Source organism: Cyanistes caeruleus, chromosome 3 (genome assembly GCF_971803275.1).
Source record: "Cyanistes caeruleus chromosome 3, bCyaCae1.hap1.1, whole genome shotgun sequence".
In the NCBI taxonomy this organism is placed as follows: domain Eukaryota; kingdom Metazoa; phylum Chordata; class Aves; order Passeriformes; family Paridae; genus Cyanistes; species Cyanistes caeruleus.
In genome coordinates, this window is record NC_141703.1 from 16,689,152 (window position 1) to 16,708,382 (window position 19,231).

Below are 19,231 nucleotides of genomic sequence, written 5' to 3' on the forward strand. Positions count from 1 at the left end.
ATTATTATAAAAATCTTATCTTTTTAGTTACGTGTTCTTATTGTCAGTATTTGACTGGTGAAGACTAAATATTGTTAGAGTACTATTTGCTTTGTCATTTATATACATTCACCATTTTTCCAGTGTAAGAATTCCAGGCAGTTGACAGCTGACATATTATTATCCAGTACAGAGATGAGATATAATACCTCATCACAGTGAAGAAAGGTGTGTGCAAGAAAGATAAATTAGTCTTGTGACTGAGTGTATCTTACTGAGACTCAGAAAAGTGTGGTACTGCTCCTACCTTTGCTACATTTGCTGTGCAACCCTGCAGACATCCTTTAGTAGCAGTAAAAGAAAATATTTTCCAGTCATACTGCAGTCTTGTGAGATACAGGCAATCTCCTGTGAGATACAGGCAATCTCTGGTGAGATAGTTGGGCATTGAGATGTTCTGAAAGGGTGAAGGGAACCAAAAAGAAGGAGAAAAAAAAATATAAAAAAAGGAAGACATCTCTGCACAGGCAGAGTTTAAGCTCTCTCCACTGGTAAAACCTGTCTTCTGTCTGAGCATTAGCACTGAAGAACTCAGGTTTGCACACATAGAACCGCCCAGACATATCCTGTGTCTCCCCTTGTCTGCATGGATCCTCCTGGACATATCCTGTGTCTCCCCTTGTCACACAGCACTGCAGGGCAAAGCAATAGATGCAGCCTTTCCTGTTTACTATTATGGGTGTGGTACATCAACTGCTCCTGGCCCTAAGATTAGAAAAACAATTGGAATTGGGCCTCAGGATGTGTAGCTGCTCTCTCGTGCTTGGTCAGTTAGATGCTTACAGATATTCTCTACAATACCATTCAAATTCTGCTCATAACTAATATTTCAATCCCTTCTGTTCAGGTGCAAGAACACTGCAGTGAAACTCAGGATTAGTTCTGCCCTGAAAAAGCACAGCTAGAAACAAAAAGTTTTTAAAAAGATTGCCATTCTACATTAAAACTTCCAGGGATGTCTGCTGGTTTTGCTTTTACATATCAAGCTATTAAAAATGTCAATGTCTTGTAGCCTTGTGGAAACCTCAAAGGGATCTGCTGTAGCCAAAGGTGGAGCATTTCAAACAAGGATGGCTCGAAAGCAAAGCCCTTGCTCCTGGAATCCCTGGGTTTGTAGGGAATATGCACCCTCTTTCCTAACAAGCAGACAAGCATTTTTCAACAGCTGTGCTTCTGAACACTGTTTTACTTTGCACTTAGTTTAAATAATAAACATTTGGCAAGACTTGCCTTCTCTAAGACTGTGCATATTTTAAGGGAGGAGTATTTCTAACGTGTTGGTTGTAATTTAATGAACATGCAGTGTAGTTAATTTGAAGGAATAAGAATTGTTCAGATATCCTGGTTTGAGTTTTTGTTTTGTTTTTTGTGGGGTATGGTTGGTTGGTTGGTTGGTTTTTTGGCGGGAGGGTTGCTGGGGTTTTTTTGCTAAATTTTGGGGTTTCTTTTTTTGTCTTTCAAAGTAAATAAGATACAGTTTTATGAAATGTATGTTCTAATATAGTTACAGAAAAGCCTAGTTATTTCTAGAAAAGCCTACTATTTTCTAGAAAAGGTGTCTGTCATATTTTTGCTGTCAGTATTGCCTTTATTAACTAGCAATATTGGAATAAATCAATATGAATAATTTCATAAAGTATGAATATCTACAATCAAAAACAGAATATAGGATGTGGGGGCTGCAAGGGGAGGGAAATTTTACTGTGCTTTGTAGCATAACTGAGTGTTTCTTGTACTAACTCTTAGTACTTAAACAGTCAAGTAATCCTGTACTCTAAGAACAAGATCTTTTTGTACTTGCTTACTTTTAAAATCCATGAAACAATACGGAATTTACACAGGGCTACACACAGTTGCTAAGTTAAGAATGTGCTGGTTAATGGTCTAAAAATTTACTATAAGATAGATAGCACTGTAATAGATCTGTAATAAATGACCATGCCAAATGAGGCCTGATCTCAGTATAACTTTCTATTTTAGTGAATTGTCATTGAGGCTTTCATGGAACAGTGCATCCTGAGCAGGCATCTAAATGAAAAGTCATCATCTAAAAAGTCAAGCAACTTTTCCAGTTATAAGAAATGCCATGGAAAGAAAATTAAATACAAACAAAGGGGGAAAGCTAAAAAGAATAGCTAAAGCAGGATGACTGGGTATGAGTTCTGAAAAATCCTTCAATATTTAAAAAATGTGTAGGAATTAAAAAAAACATATAGGTAATTATGAGCTTTCAGACAAGTATATTTCTTCTAATATATCCACATCAAAAACATTTCAGCAAGGAGAGACAAGATTATGGTATTGCAGGGTAATATCAGAGATGTTTGAAATTTGCAATAGAAAACTGGTCCTTCTGGGACATTCAGTGAACAGATGTTCAGAGAGTCTGCTACTTGGAGTAGTTACAAATCAAAACCATGTAAGAAATATTATAGATGCTGAAATCTGCAAGAAGGACAGATTCTCCTTTCTGGATTTTTTTAATGTCAGTTCTAGAAATCTTTAATCCTATAGATTCAGAAAAATCCAATTATCTTATCCTGAGAAAACTCAGCAGAGACATGAAAATGGAAAATAATTTAATTATCAGCGTTCCTAATGTAAAAGAAAAGACAGTCAAACCAAACCAAACCAACCAACCCCAAAATCCCAAGAATTTTGAGAAGCAAAATTTCTGAAATGTGGCTTTCCCACATTTCTCTCTTTTCTGGGTACTTGGGTGCCCTCAGAATTTCCCCATTAGGAGCACTAATTTTGGTTTCTCTCTACCTTCACAACATTGACAGAAAGCTTTAGTCAAAAAGGTTCTTCTCTTCTGAAGGCTTGAAGATGTCAGCATTAGGTTTTATTTGCAGCAGTCACTCAAGCCAGGGCACAGCAATCTCATAGTATTATTGAAATATTTTCTTCTTCTTTTGTAGAACTTTCAGGGATTTTTTTTTTTTTTTTTTAACTTTCTGCAGTCCAGTGGTTACTGATGGAAAAGAATCAGCCTGTCAATCCCTCTTTCCTTTCCTGAAGCTCTGTCCTGAGCAGATGTGTACTGCTCGAATTAAAAAGGCACTTGCTTGTAGCTTCTCTGGATCATCCGTGAAATTCAGAAAGGACTGTAGCTGCCTCAGCAGCTATTAGCTAAACCCAATATTATCAGTTAAACTAATCCCGAGAAAAATCTTCATGCTTAGGAGGAGGAAAGTAGCATGCAGTTGGCAAGGCAGCTATATTAAACCAGATACCAATCTCAGCAGAACCAGAATTAATTAGGAGTAATTGAAATCTACTTCTGCACTGAAAAGAGTAATTTTTTTATGAATATATATCTTCTTATCTTTATGTTCAGATCTGTAAGATTGTGATCACATTTTTAAATGTTACTTCGGTTCGATAACTGAAAATTATATCTGATTACAGTGTCATTGTATTAGCATTGTTCTAGATAAAACATTTTCAAAAAAAGAATAAAAATAAAGTGTCCCACAATTAGGAAATATCACAAGCAAGAAGCCTACACAATGTTATTCTAGCCTTTTATGGGCACAGAAGCTGAAAGGTAAAATAAGTTCCTTAATTTTCAGCCGTATTTGCTAAATGGTGATGGCATTTACCAGATTATCTGCAGCGTGGTAGATGTGGCCTTACTTTGTACAAAAATGCGTAGGCACGGATATATTCAGTCTGGTCTGACTTCTAAGGGTATGGTGATATTTTTGAACCATATTTCTATGTACAGCTTGCTTCTACTTCCACAGTTCTAAAATATCACCAAGGAAAAAAAATTATCTTTTCTTTTGCAACACTTACACACATCTGTACAAGTTTAAGTAACCATGTAGCCAATGAGACAAGAATAAGGCCCATGGTTGCTAGAGGGAATTCTACTCTGTAATTGAATCAGCCCATGTGGATCTCAGCTCTCAAATCAGATGAAATGCAGACTGTTGTGTTTAGGTATGGCTGTGCTGACTGTATTGGTTTCCTCACGACTTAAGATACCTATCAACCTACTGCACTAATGACAGGGCTGGTCTGTAACAAAATTTCTCACAGTAAAGAACAGTTATATGTTAAGAGAAAATAGGAATACAGAGGGGAAAAAAAGTATGAAAAATGAAGTACTTCATTTTTTTTCAGTACTGCTCAAGATATTACTTGCAGAATGTGAAGCACATTCTGCAAATATCTGAATATTGATTTCCTCATAGTGCTGATGTTATCAGTTGTGCTTGTTTCTCTCCAGTGTATTTGTTTGCCCAATTCTGTTGGTCTTTTACTTCTGCTACCTAACAGCAAAAGCTGAGAATGTTACTGCCTCCCAGTAATAGTTGGTAAACAGATGCTTTTCAAAGCAACAGCTGCACTTTCACAAAAAACTTTAATTTTCTTTTACAATTTTACAATGAGGTGAAGCAGCTGGAATGCTTTGGAGACAAAGGAGCTCATGAATAATTCACTTGATACCTAAAGGTGAAGTATGAGTCTTCTGAAATATGGGTGTCTTCATTAAATAAAATTGCCTCCTGTCAAGGGCAGTGAGAGGGTTTTGGGAGGAAGGCAATGTTGTTTCCATTTGAGACCCCAGAGAATGATGGTTGACGGCAAGGTGGAATTTATTGTCAGTATAATTTTTTAAACTTTTTGTTTAATATTACCCTTTAAATAAATTCAATATAAAAATCACTTGAGTTCAGTACTCTGGAAAACAATGCAAAGTAAAAAATCAGAAGGTATATAGATTACAAATGCTTGTAGCCAGTGAAAAAGAACAGATTATGCCTGTTTACACATATGGCTAAAATTGCATACTGCAGCATACAAGGTGTTTTATCCATTTTTTTACTATGAGGTGGTGCTGGACAGCCTCCTGGGTGTTTCTGAGGGGTGTCTGGGTTTCCCCCAGAGCTGGCTCAGCAGGCCCAGCATCCTGGGGTAGTTCTGCACCTTATCTGTGGGTTGCAAGCACCTACTGGAGCATAGTTTTGTTAGGACCCAGCCAGATCCTTGGCATTCTCACACACACACACACACACCCGAGGCAGAGATAAACTGCAGGCACTTAACATCCTTGTGCTGTCTCACTGGCAGCTCCATAAGAGATGCCACTTTGGTTAATTCCTGCAGAGCAGGAGGGCCAATTTGGCTCTGTCTAGCGCACGATGTGGATGGAATCCTGGAGTCTTTGTTGGTAGAGAAGGTTGAAGGGATCTGAGGCAAGGTCAGGGGCTGCAGCTCTCCTCTAAAATACCTGCCTGCTCAGATCAGGACACATCTCAGCTTTCAGGCAAGCCCCTAAAGCTCACACAGCTTGTAAATGTTACTGTTGGCAGGTGTGAGAGAGCAGGCAAATGTCTTAATTGGGTAGTAAACATTGCATTTAATAAATTGCACAAACACTCCAGAGTGAACTTATGGGCAGGTGGTTTGGGAAAAGGTGCTGCAGCATCTCAGGGTGGCTAGCACACCAAATGTTTAGCTGAATTTTTAATGGGCTTTAGAGCCTTCATTGACCTATGCGTATTATCTCCTATATCTATCTTTAGCTAGTCTCAAGCTACCTTCAGTACATCTACTTAGGTTATACCTCTGTCTTTGCCTTAGGAAAAAGGTGCCATGAGATCTGTGAGTTAACCGTGATCCCACAGCTGGTGAAAGAAAGGTGAATATTCTGACTGTAACATCACTAAACATCTCCCACTAAGTATTTTTTCACATTTCTACCCTCAACTGTCTGTATTTGTGAATATTGCAAATAGCTGCAGACTTCTAGACAAAACTACTGTATCAAAAAGTTCAATTTACTGTCTACCCCAGCTAGATACAAAAAGCAGAGCTGATCCCACCGGGAAGCTTTTGACCAGCTTTAATGAGAGCTCTTCTACTTGCAGGTACTTTTTGATGACAGTGCATCACTGCTATTTTGAATCAGCCTGAGTTTGGTGCACTGTGAAGAATTTTGCTCACAGTGATTCAGCTGCAGTGCTGTTAGCAGCATTAGCATGGACAGTGCTGCCAGCAGAAACCTCAGGAGCAAGGATAACTGGCATGATACCGAGAGCAATACAAAGCTGTTGACAAATACAGCTCTTAGTACCACTGACTGTGCTAAGCAAGGATGGAAAGCCTCCTGCAGCTTGCTTGGTACAAGCACAAGTGCAAAGTCATTCCTTGGGCTTTCAGATTGTCTGGCTGAACCAGGAACGCTATGGGAGGCTGCTGAGTGATGCTGCCTTGCTATGATTCTGTGCTAAAAATACAGTGTCTTTTCAGAGTTTTCCTCCTCAGTTTTCTGTGGCTTTTATGCTTGCAACATACAGTACTGAATGGGAAACATTTTTTAACTGAAACTCAAACTTCCTTGGTCTGGTACCTTTTTTGCTCCTAGATGCATTTCTGTGAAGATGCCTCATGGCCCTAGCATGCTAGCAATTACAATGTATTAAATCCTAGGGAGAGTGTAACGCATTCTTTTACCTCTCATTGAGGACAACTGAAAATTTATGGGACAAAAACATAACACCTGTTAAATTTTAGAATCAGTGAATTTCTAGTCTTTCATTCTTCATGCAGGCTTTCTAATTCAGTATTTTAAAATCTGCATTCCTAGGCAAAGATCAAATAGTATCTCCTTTTCCTGGTGGAAAAGAGAAACTTTTCCCTAAACTATCTCCTGAGTGACTAATGGCCATACTTCTGGAATGGATGTGAGCATTGTATCTATTCTGAACCCTCTTATCACCATTTCCAAGGTGTTTGCAGAGGATGACAAAAAGCTGTGGTACAGAAATTACTGTGATGGGAGATTGGAATTCTAAGGCTTGTGTGGTTTTTCATTCCAGAAACAGTCACAATGATTTAAGATGCTGCCAACTCTCCTCACTGCCCAGACCCTGTTACACTTTCCAAATCTCTTACAAGTAACATTGATGTGATTCTAAGCCAATACCATATGATACCTAGCACTTCAAGATCAGCTGCCTCTCACAGTAATTTGGGATCTGTTACTAAACTACTAGATTTCACAGTAGAGTGGCTGAAGGACCATTTTGCTCTACTGATTCCGAAACGGTGGACATTGAAAATGTGGTTGTGTTCATCTCTGTCAGGAGGACAACAAAGAGTTGGTCAATAACAATTTCTATTGTTGCAGCTATTTCTTTACTGAATGTGTTTCCAAGACCTAAGCTACAAATGTGCAAAACCAAAGGAAATAAATGCAGAGTTAAACTCTGCAGCTGATGACCAAGTTAGTTATTGCACAAATATTTTTTAAGTGCTGTGTAATTTTAGTGACTACTAATTGCTTGCAAGCCACTTAAATAAATATAATCAAATAAACCAAACCTTTCTAAGAACCATAAAAGAAAAACTACTCCCTTTGGCTCCACAGTCCTCATTACTTGGCTAGATGCATTTGTTGAGGCAGGGCTCCACTAGACTGATTCAAGACAGGATAACAAATCACATATTCCAGATGACAAAACATTTTCCATCAGGCTATCTTTCAGAGGTAAATCTCTTATATTGGCAATTCCTATCTTGTGACTAAAATTTATTGCAATTTGAACTGAATACTCTTTATTTTCAGAGACAGTGAATGTCACTTTGAAATTGTCAATAACCTGTAATAACTAAAAAAGTTTCAAACCCTAGTGTGCCTAATCTTAGGAGAAAATAATGAAGTATAGATTTTAAAAGATCTTTATCAAAAATTCTTCATGTACACTAAAAATGGACAACTTGGGAAAACGTATGAAAGATTCCATTTTATTCTGCAGCTGACCTGACACAGCACATCTGCACTCCTGAATATAGGCAGCATGAAGAAACAGCTTGAAATATATATTTGCAAGGTTTACATTAGTCCTCATTAAAATGCTTTTGTGCCCCAAGTGACCTGCTGAAAGAACTAAGTTTGAATGCTTGGTTTGGGAGGAGGGGAGTTTCAGTTTTGACAATAAAAAGTATTATTTCTTCATATAAGCTTTGTATTTTCATATAAGCTGTGAGACATTCTCCCACCTTCTTCTCTTGCATATTAGGAGCAATACTGGTTAGAAAGCAGGAGTAGTAGCCTCAGGTCAAAGGTAGGTATCCAGGCATGTAAAAAGATGTTCAGTTGACTTCACTGCAGAGTGATAATTAGTTACACTCAAATGATGTCCCTTGAGGTAATGCACTTGAGAGAAAATCTGGCATGCAGCTCAAAGTTTTCTGGGGCCATAGCCTCAGATCCTCAGCCAAGTATACTCATATGTATTGCATGTTTCTTTACAGCAAAAGGTGGAAAAAAGTTTTGCCATTACAGTGTATAAAGCTAGGTAACACAAATACTAGAATTGGCCTGGGTGGAAATCCACAACAGCACCGGAAGAAACAACAGAGCAAAGCAGCAAGGCTACAGCATGGTGGAAGAGCCATTCCCCTCCCTGTTATCTCAGCATTGAGACAGACCATAGTCATAAAGATATGTGAAAAGAAGAAGCAAACAGAGCAGCAATCTTATTGAGTATTTATGGAGGATAAAATAAACAAGTTTGCTCAGCAAAAGTATTGGCCCATAATAACAGTCAATGCCTAGAGAGTTTAAAAACCTGTCCAAACCCATTTGTTGTCACCCACAGAGAGGAACCCGAGAGATGTAGTGAAGACCTGAAAGCTATTTGCTGCTGCCTTCCATGGCATACAAGTGATCCTGGCAAAACTTGTCAGACACTCACGTGTCTTAGTGCTTGCAACTATGTGGGCATGAGAGTGTGAGTGCGTAAAATCAGCTTACTCAGGGAATTATAAATTAAAATCATGTTCTGCCTGCCTACAGTCTTGTACTGTCTTTTGTTGCACTAACAACCTATGAGGACTATGTATAATCGTGTAATACTTTGCTGTGGACTCACTGTTTTCTTGAGCTGAATGGATCAGAAATTCTGATTCTGTTCTCACAACACTTCCTTCAGAAATTTCAGGTTTGGGTAATTGTGGGCAAATGGAGTTTTCCAATATATACATATATATAAAGCAAGTCAAACTCAGTTAATGGTTTTGAAAGTGAAATCAGACAAGTTTGGGTGGAAATATATGGCATGATTGCTTATGCAGAGAAAGAGCTGGCTCTGTTAAAGTCTTGCAAATCAATATCCTGAATTGGTGTGGTCAGTTCAGATGCTGTTATCATACAGTGGTGCAGAGAAAAATGACCCAGAAATTATCTCACAGTTCACCCTTCAGCAAACAACTAGGACATCACAAGAAACAGCATGTTTTAGCTATGGGAGATGTGTTTTTTCCACACTCCTTTGCTTGTTCTTTCCATATCTGCTTCATTTTGGGGAGAAAAGGACAATTTTGGTGGAAAGCAATGCGCACATGCACACAAACCTAGATATTTCCCATCTTCAAAAACATCTAGAAATACAGCCAGTAGCGCACTTGCACAAAACTCCACAGCACTTGCTGGGGTAAAGCTTAGTTAGACACAGCTTCACCCAGCTAATGGCACAGACATATGGTGCTTCTAGCCCTCACTTTACCTTGAGAAAATTAGTTTGCAGAATGCTATAAGCCCTGTGCATATTTCAGCATTGCTCTGTGCAACAAGCCAGATGTTAGTTGCTATGCAGTATATTCAAAATTTTCATGGAGTCTCTTCTTTTGCTTTTCTCTTAGCTTGGAAGAAGCACCTGTGCCAAAAAAAAATGTTTGGTTTTTGTCCTCTTTTAACACAAGTTCTCTCTGCTAGTAAGAATTTCTGAAGTGACCAAACATGATCCTGTTAGCAAAAAGGGTCAAGGACCCATTAGTGGTCTGTGTCTCATGCTGAAAGATCACCTAGTAGGCATTATCAAGGTCGTGCTGCATTCTAAACACAAATAAATAAGAATATTGAATAAAACTTTGACCTCCTGTACGGCACCAACTCCCAAACCAGCTCTGTTGCCCAACACTTGCAAGATTTCAGTGTCAGCAGCTGATTTCTCACTTTCCTCTGAGACAGTAGCTACTTTGGCACTTCTTCAGGCTCCCTGTAAGATGCTGTTATCCCAGAAAAAAAGAGGGGCAAGCTGATGTTTGAAAAAAAACCCAGGCATCGTGGCATATTATTACATGTGCTGCCCTACCCCACTCAGAACAGGTCTTTACATAGACTTGATTTTGCATGTGAACACATAAATGCCATTATCAGTCACTTAGAAAAATGCTACGTAAATACAATGTATTTCAAGGATTCTATTATATAAAAATAGCTTTATTGTCTTTGTGGCACACTTTTGAGTTTTAAGAATGAATTACAAGTGTGACCTGACTCTTGTGACATGGGGTTTAATATTCTTCTATCTCTTCTTAGGAGGTGGGTTCTGTTCTTTTAATTTTGGCATTACTTTTTTCCCCCTTGCTACTAAATGCCCATGTTGCTACTTATTTGAATTGTGTTACAAAAGTTTTGTTCAATAAATGTGCCTGGGATTTGTGGTAAAATGCCGGCAGGGGGTGGGGGTGTTAGAATTTATTATCCTTAATTCTTGTAGCAGTTTAGCCCAAATGAAACCGGGATTCTTCTACATAAATAAGTCTTAAGACACACAAATGCCTCACTACAGGAGAGGCTGTGGGTACCTGTTCCAGTCCAAGGAAAAGTCTGAGGGAAGAACCAGGTTTCACTTCTCTGGGGCCCTCCTCTTCCCTGTGGTTGACTGTGAAAATGTGCTACATTACCCCTTAACAACCTGTGGTAAATTCTTCCCTTCCCTTTCTCTAAGTGTATGGAGACTGGGGAGTGTTTCCACATTTCAGCCCACCTCAACTTCTTCTGTTCCACATGTTACCAGAATATTTATCTTCTGAACTCTTCTGTGGGATATGAAAGCATGCTAGACCTTAATAAAACACATACAAGATCAACAGAATACTGCCCCTAGATATTTCCACTGCTGAGCCAAGTAAGTGGAGAGAAGAGACTGATGAATGACTCCATGGCCACACATGGGAAAGAGGGAAAAGTGTTTCCAAATGTTCTGTTAAAACCTGTAACATATTTCTTAAAACTCTCACATTTCAAATCAAAATCCCCTGAGACAGAATTTCTGACCTTCACTATCTTTAACTGTGTGTTTCCACATGTGCCACTGAAAAAATGCTGAGTAGGCATTTGAGATTTGCCTTCAGTACATCATTTTAGCTTAAAAGATGCTTACTGTGAATCCAGAAACTTTGTTCTGAAATTGGTTCAATTTCACTGCAAATACTAAGCAGAGCACATAATGCTACCTAAGCAAACTCCACTGACATTACAGATGATCAGATACCAACATGTTTAAGAAATATAAGCAAAAAGCACTTGAAAGTCTACCAAAAAGCTATATTCCTTTCAACAAAAAAATCAAAGAAACAAGGTATTTTATGTCTAACACTAGCAAATAGTACCATGGAATAGAAGTGGATCTGTAGAGTAAAACAACTGCTTTTGAAGACTTTGACTCCATGTTAAATACATTTGATGGGAGGTGTTGATAATTTTAGATTCTCTTTTGTCTAGCTCTGTACATCTGATCCCCTCATTAGCAGGTGGAACATATTTCTGATTTAGTTTCTCTCAAGAAGGATTCAGAGACCAGTGGTCTGTGACCAGTCTGCAGTGTAAACCAAAGTGTACTAAGTGTGGACAATCACAAGGTTTGGTTCAAAGTTCATGCCTGGTCCAAACTAAAAGGTTATTGTTAACCCCACAAGTCTTGCAGTCAGGGTTATGAAACAGCTCCTTTGAGAGGCAACCAAATTAAAAAAAATTACAACAACCCAATCTTATCTGAAAAGTTACCTATCCCATTTTCTTACTTGCTTGTTTCATCCAAGCACAGCTCTCCCATAAGTATTCACAAAGGCACATTGTGTCTCTTTCAAGCTCAAATTTAAATTCTCTTTCTATATTTTCTTTGCTGCCAGGAAGGTTGCAACCATGAGAACTGCTTATTTTGCTCACCAATAACTACCACCTTGCACTGCCCCGTCTTCCTGCATCCAACTGTCTTGTTCTCAGAATCCAAGAGAGAGACAGATCTTCAGGTCAATAACTGGCATCTCCCTTCAATGTCTGCAGAGTGCTGACAGAATGAGGTGCTGCCCTGTGCCTGTGGCATGGAGATGTTACAGTAACACAAAACTAATAACAGAGCCCTTCTGGCATCCAACCTACTGCATCTGTGTCACTCCTCCAAACAAGGTTATTCACACCCTCTTTAACCTCCCATGTGCAATGGTTTTTAAAGCAAGAAAGAGCCAAAAATTACTTTTTGCACGGAAACATGTTAACATGTAGTCTATACTTGTCTCCCTAAGCTTCAGCAAAAACCAGGTCTTTCCTAAGAAACAGGGCAGAGGTGTTATGTTAACAGTTATCACTGCTCTACTCTTCCCCCACTGCACCTCACAGCAGTGAACAAAAACAAAACAACAAAGCCAAACGCTAGCATTCTGGGCACGGGGCTAGAAATCTGAGCTAGTATTAGCAGTCAGCAGTTCTGATTTCCTAAATTGCTTTGGCCAAGCTACTTTGGCCCTGTTTACATTAGATTTCCAGCTGTACGAAGAAATAGTTCAAATATGAAAGCTTAGATTTTTCTAAAGCCCCTAGTGCTAGGGATTTCCTCAGTTGATGGATTCTTAGTCTCAGATACCTTTTAAAGAGGTTCTCTGCAGTATCTCAAATCACAAGATGCTTTTAAAATTCAGATTTCATTTAATTTGATCCAGTTGTGCTGCCTCTCAACAAACCAGCAATTTTGTTAAACCCCTTTCCTTTTAAAAAAACACTTTGAAGAATATTTTAAATGCATGTCAAATAAAGTCTCAGTGGTGTCCCATGACAATGTGAGCTCCTGTACTCGTATTTAGCACAGTTGTCTCCCACTGAAGTCCTAATTATATATCCTACTTATACCAGTAACTAAGTAGGAATTTTAAAGCTTTCCCCCATGTCAGCAAATGAAAGCATGTGAATGGAGTTTTCACCTTCCTTCTCAGGTTCTACATCCTCAGAAGACAGACAAGTGGCAAAGAGACAATACTCCTAGCTGGGTGGTTCACAGAACCGAACACTCCAGACTTGGCAGTGAACCAGCAGTAGAGTGCTACAACTATTGACTTGCATGGCCCATGGTGCAGTCTCACAACTGGTGGTGCAAACTAATCTAAAATCAGAACCTGAATGAATCATCCCTGCTCTCGCCATGGCCATGTCCTCCCCTTGCAGCTTGATTCAAAACCAGGAAGAAATGCAATGAGTATGCTCAACCTGATCACCTGGCTGAAAATCAACTCTGCAAAAAAACTGAAAGCCAACTACCGTGGTGATCTGATTCAGCTCCCCACTGACCTCGTGAATGTTAGCACTGGTCAGAATAGAAGAGTGATGAGCAAGAGGGGAGACCAGCTAATATTGTTATGTTCTTAGACTGGCTTAAACTGTTCATAAAAATATACTCTGAAATATTTAACGAAATGTTCATTGGCAGCATTGAACTGATGCACAGGGAATATAAGAATGTGCTAAGTACTGGCACAATAGGGCCGTGCCACCCTCCCTTTTTCTTGCATTTCTGAGCATGTGGCTATGCCACTTCAGCTGAGTCACCACTAACTAGCAGAAACAGCAGCAAAATTTATTTGCTTGGGTACCCACCAATTTTAGAACTGACTGCAGAAATGTAAACAGGCACCAACCAGGTCTCAGCAGATCTGTCTGCCTGTTCCTTCTTCCCTTACATGATGTCCACACTGTGAATCCATAGTTCCTCTGGCCCCAGCCTCCGCCTCCCAAAATAAAAAGCTGCACAGATGTCTGATGTCACACCTGTCCATTACTCTGTGCATGACTGTGGTTCTTGGTATTTCAAACCCTTGGAAAGAAGAAAATATAAAAATCAAGATCTCTAGAGCTTCCAAAACTGCACATGAGGGTGTTCTGCCATAATGACTGAGTAAATCAAACAGCATAAACAAAAGTCTTCATTACCACAAAAACAGGATCAGTGAGCTGAAACAGCTTGGCATGGTTCCTGTCTCAGTGGACTCACCTCTGAGATATTCCAAACCTTGAAGATAATGCTGTTATTAATTGCTTCAAATCTCAAAAGACTAAGAGTGAAGAATACAGAGAGAAACCATATGGTGACCCCAGAGAAGTCTCTGAAAAAGAAGGCCAGGCAGCTCAGGTGGGGAGAGACATTCCCAAAGATTAGAAGGCAAGAGTGGAGATCACTTACCTTCACTGAATACTTGCAGAGGCTTTTTAAGCCCTAGAGTGGAAGTTGAAGAGGAAATGGATTATAATAAACAACTCCCTTTCACCTTCTTTGGCATGAAAGGCTGAGACTTTCCTGTGCCTCAGCATATCATTGAGAGCAGCAGTTTGCCTCAACTCCTTCCCACATAACTGAAAACAGCAGTGTCTGTATTACAGTCTTCTCTGATTCCTGTGACCCAGACACAGACTTGGAACTACCCAATTCATGCTCCCCAAGTTCCTTCAAGATCACAATGAGGGAGGCCAAGGCAACAAGCAACAAGGAACTCCATTAAGCCAAGTGCAGGAAGCTTCAGAAGTCAGAATTCTCCTTCCATTTTACTGAAAATCTCCATGTTGGCATTAATTTAAGCATTTGTACTTCCAGGAAAATAGACTGTTTGTTGTAAAAATTTGCATATCTGCTACATCTGTCAAAAAAGCCAAAGTATTTTCTGCTGAGCAAAATATTCTTTGCCATTTCTTTTAATAACCCTGCAGCTCCACATATATTTGCAGCTCCACATATGGGCAATAACCTGTCCAGGCCAGAGGCTGCAGAGCTACAGCAGAGTCTACAATGAAAACACATATTGAAAAAATATAGCACACAAAACAGCACATATTGCAGCATATTTCATAAGATGACCTGTTAAAAACTACTCACGTATTCCCCATCTCTTCTGTAATTCAACCAGTTTCAGTACTCTGTGCAAAATTAATGAAAGTGTACCAAGTCAGTTATACAAACACTGATATCTATTTCTCAAATAATCTACCTGCTATTCTACATGAAATTATTTTTTTAAAAAGCATAGAAAATGCCAAACAAATATCACAGAGCACAGAAATAGCCCCACAAGCCCAGTTGTTGTGGGAATATTGCCATGTCCATGCAAGCAACATAAAAAAGTGTTCAGAGTTGGATTAGTCTTAGCTCAGTGCAATGCTACTTTGGGAGGTGAAGCAGGGACTTGTTATATGAGAACAAGCTTGTTTTGTACCTTACAGAATAAACATATTCCACTTCAAAGGTAAAACACTCTATATTCCTGAATACTGAAGGAATCCACAAGACTGCTATAGGATTTCCTCTCATTTGCAGCTTGAAATTCAATACAATCTACAGCAGTTAGCTGAAAGTGTGACAAACAGTGCTAGTTACCCAAACCCTCCAGGTCCTGAGTTCCCACTACAGCATCCTAATGGTGGGAACAATACCACCTAAAGGTGCAAGAGGAGTATTTGTCTACAACGCTGGATATCATCTAAGTGAGTCATGCTTTCCCCTAAGTACCGACATTCCCATAAATGCTCTTTATTCAATGCAAAGCAAAAGCTCCCATTTGCACATGGCTGTGCAGTACACAGATGTTGCATGTCAGGATAAAACACAGTCATGGCTATTTAGAAGTGAACTATTGGAGACGTGCTGTCATTAGACAAATGCAACCTGCATGTCACAGAGAACGTGTCCAAGACATGGCTGCAGCTCAAGATTTTTTGTGACAGCAGGTTAGGTGTGATTGATACTGGGGAGATGATAATTGCTGGGTAAATAGAAAGAAATATTGGATGAGCAGTGGGGAAAATAAACATGGTCACATTTCAAGAAATTCTGAGTGAATGCTTGCATCAATTAAAATGAAGTGTGCTTTTCTTATCTACATGTTTTAAGAAAACGATGCTTTATTGCAAACAGGCTACTGAGACTATGAAGTGACAGCAAATATATTAGAGGTATAATAACTGTTGAGGCTGCTGTTTTACTTTTTCAATGGGCAATTTTGAGTTTTCATGCAAACTTGTTTTACCCTACACAGTTTTCTGATTGAGATTGTCATTCACAGTAATACCTACACCTACTTGCTGAGTGATGCTAAGAACATCCATCACCTCTGCATAATGTATAAGAGACAGAAGCAACAGCAAGCCAGCTAATTCTTTGCAGAATAATAAATCGGCATACATGTCTTTAAGCTTAAATTAACAAGTGCATATAATTCTTCATAAATATATCTGCAATTTGAAGCATGATGCAGCACATGCAATTGAGGATTGATGGTTTTCTACTGAAATGAAGATGCAGTATTTGATGCTTAGGTCTGAAAGAAGTATAGCTTAATAAAAATGAAACTTATGATTCTAGTCACTCTTTCACTTCAGAACTAATTTATGGTGCATTTTACACCTACTGCAGATGATGAACAACAGCCTTGGGTAATTGCTTTCCTTACAAAATGTGGGAATCAAAGGATACGGTTTAGATATGTGGCCACAGATATGATCACACCAATGAATTGCAAATAACCAACTTAAGAGTTGATGATGTGCTGTCTTTGATAGATGTAGTGTTATAAATTATCTCTTCCATGATAAAACTCAATGGGAGAAGACCACTTAATAACAGGATTTTTGGTGCACAGATTTAAATGGAAAGAAAATGTGGTTGTGTGCAAGTGTAATTGTTAACAAGGAGAAGGGAACTGTGCTGGCCACTTACCAACTATTTTGATATCTAGATGCAACAAATTTTGTTCACCAAAGCTAGTACTAGTTCTGGAACCTATTACAATCTAACTTTATTTCCAGATCCTAAACAGAGGATTTGGCAAAAATTTGTGGAGGGTTGGGGAGCAATTCTTCACTTGTAGTGCAGCCAAGCTCTACATGACATCACTGAAGAGCAATTTTGTCCATTATTTTTCAAAACTAATTCACATTTTCCCTATCATATTCCAGGTAAGCTGTGGCCACAAATACTGCTGTTTACAGCAAAATCACAAAGAGCATCACAGAAAAATGCTTATATGTGCTTCATCTTTCAAGGGGCCACGTAATAATGCTTCTGAGAGAACAAACAGAGGTCACTAAAAACCAGGAAGCCTGACAGAGATTTCCTTTATCTGTTATCTGAAGTTTAAGTGATCAACGCTCTGTAACAACACACAGGCTCTGAAAGGTTCAGTCTTCACTCTGAAAATGTTTTAGGAAGGCCTCAGCACCTCGTAGGAGTAGACACATACTTGGCAGCTAACCCCAAAGCATTGAGTAAGCAGTGCCAAAGGGAAGCTGGTGCCACATCTGGCAGGACAAGGCCCTGTGTCTCTGTTAACTCATGCACTCCTATGGAGCTGACTACTGTACAGCTTCCATGCAATTTAACAGGATTCACATTTTAAATAAGTAAGCCATGCATAGGTATAATTCCAATCTGTGCAGGTTAAGGAGAAAGTAAATATACTTATTTAACTTCACCAAAATATTTCTGTTTTTTAACACTCTGGTCAGAAAAGCAATGGTTTATTAGGGAAAGCTTCCAGTTGGAGGAGCTGGCTGCCTTCCTCGATCTTATTCCCTGATTCCCATGCTACAACCTTTGGCTGCCGTTACCAGCCTTGGAGCCTCCTGCCTTTGCTAGACATAAACATTTTCCAGAACTGGATTCCTTGTTTGAAAAACTGGTGTCCAGACCCTAGAAGGCTCAGTCCATGAAGATTGTCCTCACAGAGAAGAAATTAAAATTAAATGCCATCTATTATTTGTCTGTTTCCCTCTCTCTCCTGCCACCATCTATATCTGCACACAGTGAAGTCCACTAAAAGTGGACTCACTAAAAGTCAGCTCCACTTTAGAGCTGATTTCCTTCTCTTCTGGGACTCCAGGCAAATGAGCTTTATTTATAAGGCTGATAAGGTGATACATAATTCATCTCTGTGAATTAAACACTGAAGCAAGGATTCATCTCAAGACTGGAAGTTATGGCAAGAAAACACATGGTATTTAGAGACAAAAATTCCTTTGAATCTTTAAGGACATTTGGGAGAATCTAACCTGATTCTTAACTTCCTCTATTTCCATTATTGTTCTGGAAAGTGTTATTAGCTGCCAGAAAGATCTACCCTGGTTAAGGCAAGCACTATTCATTTAAGCTGAATTGAAAGCAGTTAAATTAAATCATAGAAGGGCTTGAATTGGAAGGGACCTTAAAGATCACGTAGTGATCCTGAGCCCCTGACCAGGGCAGGGACACCTTCTCTAGACCACGTTGCTCAGAGCTCCATCCAGCTGGCCTTAAACAATCTTTTGTCTACTGATAGCTGAAAGAAGAGATCAGCAAGGCTGGACAGGCATGGTGTTTGATTTGGATGGTGGTAGAGCCATACGTTTGATTTGTACGTGGCTGCTCAAAGAAAGCCATGTCACTTGCCAGGGAGTGAGACACCACCGCTGACCCCATTAGGGAACGACAGAATTTAAAACTCTGGTAACACTGACTGATGCTGTGTGTCTGACAGTTCAGTAATGCAGTCCAGTGCCTTCCATGCCACAACTGCAACTAAAAAATAATTCAAACATACATTTCTTCTAGGGAATTAAGCAATATTCAGCACCATTGCTGAAAATACAGTAACTATTGAGCTGTGGCCACTGTTGCCATTTTTGCTTGCAGATTTACTTACCTGTGCTAGTGGAAGGCATCCCTGCCCAACAGGGCTGGAATTCAGTTGGAATGAGCCGATCTTTAAGGTCCCTTCCAACCCAAACCAGTCTACAATTCAATGATTCTATCATTTCTAGTTGGGGGGAGGGGGGGTAATATGCAAGTTTTTTATGTGATTTAGGGCTCATTAGGTAAAACGTAATTAATAGAGGTGTCCTCGGTGGTGCTGCTTTACCTACAGCCCCACCTCGCGGCCGCAGCGCAGCGCAGCCCCCTCCGCCTTTCCCGGCCCCGCCTCGGCCCCGCCTCGGCCCCGCCTCGGCCCCGCCTCGGCCCCGCCTCGGCCCCGCCTCGGCCCCGCCTCGGCCCCGCCTCGCCTTCCCCCGGCCCCGCCTCGCCTTCCCCCGGCCCCGCCTCGGCCCCGCCTCACCTTCCCCCGGCCCCGCCTCACCTTCCCCTGGCCCCTCCTCGCCCGC